Source organism: Papaver somniferum, chromosome 11 (genome assembly GCF_003573695.1).
Source record: "Papaver somniferum cultivar HN1 chromosome 11, ASM357369v1, whole genome shotgun sequence".
Lineage (NCBI taxonomy): Eukaryota > Viridiplantae > Streptophyta > Magnoliopsida > Ranunculales > Papaveraceae > Papaver > Papaver somniferum.
This window is the reverse complement of record NC_039368.1, coordinates 70849168-70857411: the sequence shown is the minus strand read 5'-3', so window position 1 is coordinate 70857411 and position 8244 is coordinate 70849168. Positions and strand designations below refer to the sequence as shown.

At 35.6% G+C, this 8244-nt stretch overlaps 1 long non-coding RNA gene across 1 annotated transcript; it reads right to left on the bottom strand.

Moving 5' to 3' along the window:
• Nucleotides 1–6108: 6108 nt before the first annotated feature.
• LOC113324149 lies at nt 6109–7719 on the bottom strand. Its single transcript, XR_003347918.1, has 2 exons — nt 7561–7719; nt 6109–6544 (listed from the first exon to the last, which is right to left on the bottom strand). It is a non-coding gene; the product is annotated as an uncharacterized LOC113324149 (long non-coding RNA).
• Nucleotides 7720–8244: the final 525 nt, after the last annotated feature.

The following is an 8244-nucleotide window of genomic DNA, read 5'->3' as shown; positions in this document are numbered from 1 at the left end:
CTTGATAATAGGTTCGGGCTTAGCCAAACTCTATAGGATCACTATCAAGTAATACGGAGTTAAAGTTTGTGTAATTTACTTTAAATTATAATAACAACAATTATAATTGCGGAAAACGAAAGTAAATGACACAACAAGATTTTTGTTAACGAGGAAATCGCAAATGCAGAAAAACTCCGGGACCTAGTCCATAATTGAATACTCTCAGAATTAAGCCGCTATACAAAATCAACCTAACTTCGTATAGTTGGGACCAAGCAACTAAACCTATAGTTCACCTAGTTTCTTCATTATCCCTACGCTTCCGACATTCAATAAGTGAATGCACTGGAACAATTCCTTTGGTTCGTATTCCAAACAGTAAAGGAACAACAAATCTGTTCGGTAACAACTCTATTCAATCTAAGTGATATGAGTTAGACAAAGGCTCTTCTGTTTAATCCAATAAACTCCTTTGTCAGGTTTAAATCAATCTATCCAAAAACTACCAAAGTAACAGAGTTTAGATTATGCAATCAATAATAGGATCTTATCAAGATGCAAAATACTGATGCCTATCTACGCAACTAATCAATCAAATCTATCAAATCTATCAAAGATAAACCGACTATAGTAAGATCCTAGCCGATCAAGTTTTGTGCACACCAAATATTATGAACCCAAATCAGAAATCTTCTTCGTCTTCAAATCTTCTTAAATCTTCAATAAACACCTCACACCACAACTTGAATCTGTTGTGATCAATCACGCACAGAACATAGTCTGTTAACAATGGATTATCACAAGACGTCTTTAGATCTACAAACAATTCTAAAGATCTCGTCGAAACTTCGATCTAGTTTGAGTGAATCTTATATCAGAAGAGAAGATTCTAAAGAATAAACAAACTAGGTGCAATCAAAGTTCAACAACCGTTAGTCAATAAAATCAAATCGAAAACTAATAATACTGTAATTATCTAGTTTCCCACCAATGGTACTCGTAGAGCTTCTTGATCCCACAAAAGTCTTTAAACGAGCGGTCGTAAGAGATTTCGCCTAATTAGGGTACTTTCCTCTCCTAATAGACGGCTCCACCAGTAACAACACAACAAGGTAGTTTTGCTGGATCTTAGGATAGTTTGCTCGAAATGCAAACTTGGGTATTTATAGACCAAAGAAGTTTGGACATCAAGGAATTTCCAAAACCAAAAATTTTCTCGAGCATTGCAATATATTTCCAAATTCGGTTTTCATAATTCCTACAAATGCTCTGTCCAATATTAACCGCAATCCTACTAGAAAATCTCAAATTATTAAATGCACATTACCAATTTTTATTTTCGAGAGATATGCATTTTAATTGCTGGTAATTAAAAGCATATAGAATTAACAACCTTAATTAAATGATTCTCAACTTATTTCGGTCCGGGATCTCCTTGAGTTATTAAGGAATATCCTTGAACAATAAAAGATAAGAGTTACTGAACATGTTCAAAGTATGTCGACATCTTAATACTTTGTAAATCCTCTTTCATATTTACAATCTTGGAACCGATTATACCACACTGAAAAAGCGGGGGTCTATCAACACCACCCAATATTTCGTCTAGCAATCTGTATGGACAAACTCGAATACACTTTTAAGAGAATCAACAAGACTCAATCAATTAAAAGTATATCGACGAGTTTATATCTCTATCCTTATTTGATTTCCTCAAACAGAAACTGTAAGTACTAATCAAACACAAGGAATAACTTGGACGATACCAAAGACCAATGTCCAAGGATCGATCAATATCAATCGACAACCAAAGGTAGGATTTCCAATTGTTTAGATCAAATGAACAAACTGTATTATTTCTATTATATAAACAAATATAATGCGAAAAATAAATAACACAAACACCAGAAATTTTGTTAACGAGGAAACCGCAAATGCAGAAAAACCCTGGGACCCAGTCTAGATTGAATACACACTGTATTAAGCCGGTACATACAGTAGCCTACTCCAAGCTAACTTCAGAATGGACTGTAGTTGAACCCCAATCAGTCTCCCACTGATCCAAGGTACAGTTGCACCCCTACGCCTCTGATCCCAGCAGGATACTACGCACTTGATTCCCTTAGCTGATCTCACCCACAACTAAGAGTTGCTACGACCCAAAATCGCAGGCTTTAACAATAAACAAATCTGTCTCACACAGACAAGCCTATCAAAGGATAAATCTGTCTACCACAGAAAAACCCTAAAGTTATTGTTTCGTCTTTTGATATATAATCAAGGTGAACAGAAACCAATCGATAATCCGGTCTTATATTCCCAAAGAACAGCCTTGATTAATCAATCACCTCACAAAAATCTTAATTGTATGGTAGCGAAACAAGACGTCGTGGAATCACAAACGATGAGACGAAGATTTTTGTGATTACTTTTATATCTTGCCTATCGGAGAACTCTCACGATCTCAAGCCAATCAATCTGATTGTACTCGTACGTTAGAAGATGCAAGATAAGATCACACAACTACGATAAAAGTAGTATCGGTCTGGCTTCACAATCCCAATGAAGTCTTCAAGTCGTTAACCCGGTTTGAGAAAATAAAACCAGCGGGTTAAAGTAGAATCGACTCTAGCTTACAAACTAGTATCACACGGACGTGTGGGGATTAGTTTTTCGAGTTGCTAGATGTCCCCTTATATAGCCTTTCAAATCAGGGTTTCTCCTTGCTCACAAAGCAAACGCTATCCACCGTCAGATGAAAACCTGATTTAGATTCAAGCTAATATATCTCAACCGTTAGATCGAAATCTTAGCTTGTCATACACAAATGAACTGCACGCTTCTAGGTTTGTAAACCGTACCCAAACGTGTGCATTGTTGGTTCAATAATAGTCAACCAAAAGGTTAGTCATTTGAGCATTTCATACCAACCACTTTCTTCTTCACCATAACTAGTTCAAATGACTCACATGATCTAGTTAGAGAGTTGTTCAATTGCAAGGAAATCTTATGTACTACACAAGACATAATTGAAGCAAAGATTATTCGATTCACATGAATCGGTTCATGAACTTTATAGCCACGGTTTGCAAAAGCATTCCTTAGTCTTTATGAGTTAAGTTCAGAAATCATCTTTACATATATAACCTATATAAGTTCGCAGACTAGGTTCGCGGACTTGAAGTACTGGAAAGAGTTTTCAAACTCCAACAGAATTTCTCGGGTTTGAGAGCTTCGCTAGTTCGCGGAATGGGTTCACGGACTTGGCTCACGCAACACAGTTTGATAACTCAGCAGAAATTCTCGGGTTTGAGAACTTCGGCATTTCGCGGACTGAGTTCGCGGACTTGGCTACTAGGCGATTTCCAGCATGGGACTTATGCACATATGTGTTTCCAAAACATACTTATGTCCACTATGGTTATGTAATCTAAACTCTCATTCCAATCATTGAAACATTCTTAGAGGACGTTATATAGTTGTTACACTATTTATCGTCAAAGCAATTTTCAAGATGATCGAAACATACATGACTTGCGTCAGGTAAAGAAAAACATGATCGAAACGAAACGCTTACCAACACAAATTTCGAGATATAGATAGGCGAGGTATACTCGGATCGAAATACCAAATGTGTATAATCTAAGTCTATATATATAGCATACGACTTTTGTCTCAAGAAGTAGAAGATAAAATAGATAGACTTTTGAGTGACAGATAAGTTCAAGTCTTCACATACCTTTTTGTCGAGAAGTTCCACCGGTTCCTTGAGTAGTTCTTCCACTTGTATGATGAATCTCCATGAAGTCCTTGAGCTCAACTACACTTATTATCCTAGTTCGAGACTTAGTTATAATAGACTAGAAATCAACACTTATAGTTTTGATCACTAACATTGACAAACATGCTTGAGATAGCAACGCATGCGAGTTTCACCGAGCAGTGCTCTAACACACACTTCCAAACAAGTTTAGAACTGGTTCATCTGATTTCCAAGAACTATGTGATTGATCCAATCAACACACTAATCATGGGTTTAAGGTTCTACCAAACTCAAGGATCGGTTCTATCTTAATATGGTTACTGGGACCGGTTACATTAATTACCAAATTGGTCACATCAATTACCAGGACCGGTTACCGTATTCTCATGGTATTACCTGTGATCGGTCACACCAATTACCAGGATCGGTTACACCAATTACAAAGATCGATTACACTCTTTTGTGATCGATCACACCAATTACTAGGATCGGTTACACCAATTACTAGTATCGGTCACACCAATTAAAAATATCGATCATACCATCTTAGGTGATTACTTAGGATCGGTTACACTAATAAAAGTCATAGCAATACATAAGTCAGGCATTGTGACTAGTTTTACCAAGATACATAACAAGTTATGATCGGTTCTACTAACTCACACATATTGGTAATCCAAAGATATGCAATGAATAAAAATACGAATGTAAACATTGTTTCCTAGGACGAAATATTCACTCATACCCATACACATAATCACAGTAGCATTCATACGATTATGTCGATGTCTTATATACGAAGTTCAAAAGATGAGCGTTATACTTCGTATTGTAATTCCTTAATACTATGTCTAATAGAGTATAATCATTCACAGCTTCACAATTATGTTTTCAATATAGCACAACTTGAAAGATAGTTGGGAATGAAACAGTTCAAGTCAAAATATTACTAACCTCAAGAGGAAGGATGATGTCGTCGAAGTAGCTTGTTACTTCTTCACATTCTTCAAGTCTTCGAGTAATACTTGTATGTCTCATTATCCTAATCTTTATAGCCTAACCTATACGAAGTTGTCTCTAGAACATAATAAAGCGACTCTTTAATTGAGTTTTGATTCACTAAAATATGACAACCAAACTTGATATACCAACGCTTGGTGGGTTCAACCGATCTATGCTCTAACATAGTGTAAGTTAGAAAGTTTAGTACAGAATTAGAGATTAGTTAGTCTTAATTATTTAACACATAGATAATCCAGCACCGGGGAATAGTGAGGTTTGTAATTCTGGTGTATTTGTGTTATCTTTGTTCGTAGGAAACCATTGTCGAGTCATGCTAACCTGGACAGGCCAACTACAAGCGTGGATTTCCATCATAAAAGGAGGACTTGCTTCCATTAGTGAACTCGTATTCCGAGCAAGTGGAGTATCATCACTTATCCAAAATCAATCTGGTAATGTTAGACCATCATCTTTCTGAACTCAAAAGAATTGTTGCAGGATTGAGATTTCAGGGGAACAAACTAACTCCTATAGCGAGCATACATTATTGGATCATTAAGTTTACGCCAACATTGAACAGGGAAGATGTGCAAAGTAGAATTAGTACCGATTAATATCTAGACATGAAGACATGGCGTTTTACACTTTGAAGACCCCTTACCAATAAACATTATTATAGATCATCAAAAGTGAGACAAACCAAACCTATACTGAACTTTTTCTATGGCATTTGCTCAAACAGATAGATTTCAAAAACATTCTAGCAGGTTTATAAATTTGTGTTGAATGATGAAACACTTATGAATCACTATTAAAACCCTTGAGAAATATATCTGATTTGCTTCCTTCATTCAGAAATTTACGCCTAATTCATTTGGAGAAATCAATAGAAAAACCTAATTCTAATAAATTGCAGCGATTCAATCAAATTAAATATAAATCCATACTTCGAATCCCCTCACAGATTTCCCACATACATGTTAAGGATCTTCATGGATGAACTCTGATATCCCCAATTTCTGAACGAAGAAGCTTCTGCGGAAGATGCGAAAGAAAGAGGAAAAAGATTAAGAAAAAATGGGGACGCGGGATTCGAACACCGATTCGTTATCTCGTTGTTTTACAGATCCAACCTCTGTACATTTCCTTTTTTACATAACTATAAGAAGAAAAATAAAAAATTCAGAGGGGCATTTTTGTCACACAAAGAGGCTTCACCAAGCAATTGAGTCTTTTCTTTATATTAGTACTAGTCTAGACCCACGCGCACCTGCCGTTTCATTCAATAATTTCTCAACGACTTAGACAATAAATGTGTGTATTGTACGGTTATTTGACAATGACTTTACAGCTCCAAGGACTTTATAATTCTACCCAGGTATGTGACTACGAAGGTCAAGATTGAATATGAACGTACTTTACAAAGTTTTAGTACAGAACTCCAGATGATAAAAATGTCTAAGCGGGATCTTCCTAAGTATTATACTTCTAATACAGGTGAGAAGCTGTAATTAATCCCAGAATAAGAATTTGGGTCATTTGACTACATAAAGACCATTTAAAAATTAGACGTTAAGCATCAGTCTGCAGTTATAAGCATTCTGACGTCTTTCTAGATGAGCTCCGCTTTCGGTTTCCGTCATTGATTTGATTTGCTTTACCCAAAATTCAATGCAGCAAGTTGACTATGACATTGTTTCTCTTCAGTGTAACTTGCAGTTCTTTCTAGAAGTCGAGCTAGGTCGATTAGTATAGGATTTTGACGGAGATCTCAGAGCTTGCCCTCCATAAATATTTCTGCATTTGAAACACAAATTAACTCAATTGGAGCTGACATAATTTACAAATTAGGAAGCCATAAACTGTAGTTACACAGTACATTAAAAACGTAAAAGCAATTTGAATTTAACAAAATCTCGTATTACTTAGTGGTAAAGCATGAACTTAAGAATTTAGATGTAGCTTTCATCTTCCTTTGGTTCTGAAATATTGCTGACATAAATTTCTAAACTCACACATGCATCAGCTCTTAAATTCACATCCACGTTAGCACTACCAAGTAGGTTACTTTAGTTCTTATTACTACTAAAATTTTGACGCATTAAGGAAGAAATGTTGCTGCATAATTTATCATAGAGCTCCAAAGTATACCTCTGCAACTTCCTATAATGCAACCTGACTGAAATGCAAGAATGGGACATTGGAAGGTCGAACACTAACCTGATGATTATGGGTGATGATTTGTCCTTTTAAATGAGTTAATCTTTAAACGTGCAGAAAGGCGGTGTCCTATCTTAAATGTATTTTCTATTTGCAACTAAGCTGGAGTAAATTTGCCATTTCCAAAGCCTTTTGAAGGTGAGACATTGCCATTACTAACACATCACTACCTGCAGTTCCTTGGGTATTTGCATGCACAATTGGAATAACCATAAAAGTCCAAGTACTACCTAAATGATACAGTTAACGTCATGAGAAAGCTTAAAGGTATTCCATCCACAAATCATAATTTGACAACTACAACAAACCCATTACTTCCAAATTTTAGAAGTAAAACTCACAAATACAAAATCAGAATTTCAATTTTGGTACCCAATTTTATATGATTTGAAAATCCGTGACTGGAATTCCTAAATTTAAAAAAATAAGATTACAGTTAGGAATTTGACTAACATTTGCGTAGAATGAGAAATGGGCAGCAATTGCAATGGTTTCTGAAATTGGGAAAGCAAAATTCGAAATTTAGGTCAAAATCATAGGTTGGAATTAGGCGATTGATATATTGTCAAAATTAGAGAACAAAAAAGACTTACCTGGATTCAAATCTTATGTTAAGCCTCAGATTTACGTAGCCTTTGTTCTTCTGTCATGGAGGAGGTGTTTCAGAAATCTCTTTCATGGTGGAGGAGGTGTTTCGACGAAGAAAGTTTGACAGAGAAAACACGAATTGGTTTTCTTCTGTATGGTCAAGTTACAGCGGTACCCTTTAGTGCATAGTTTTGATGCAAAAATAAGCGAGGGCAGTTTAGTAAAAAAGGGGACCACGGTTGAAAAGTCCCCATTTTCTTTATTATAGTAAGATAAGATGAGATATTATGTAATGTTCATTTTTTATAATAAACATATTGTACAAAAGTGGAACATAAATATGACATTGGGATTGACGGTAGTCATTCTGGGTTGGACGGAAAAAAAAAATTCAGGGGCAAATGTCAAATTGTTTAGACCAAGTAGCATCCTTTCTGGTAGCACGGCCTCAAATTTCTATATAAACTTTTTCTGAACGATTGCATGCCATAGATCACCCTGATATATGATAAGTTAGAAATGCCGAATCTGTATTAACTATGTTTTGAATAACCAAATCAAATACTGTGCACGAAGAAAACCACAAGATAAAACCAATGATATGACTATATTACTTATGCATTCCCTGTGGAAATCATTTGGGTACAGGCTTGAAGTTTCTTAACTTTTAATTTTATCATTCTGTTTAT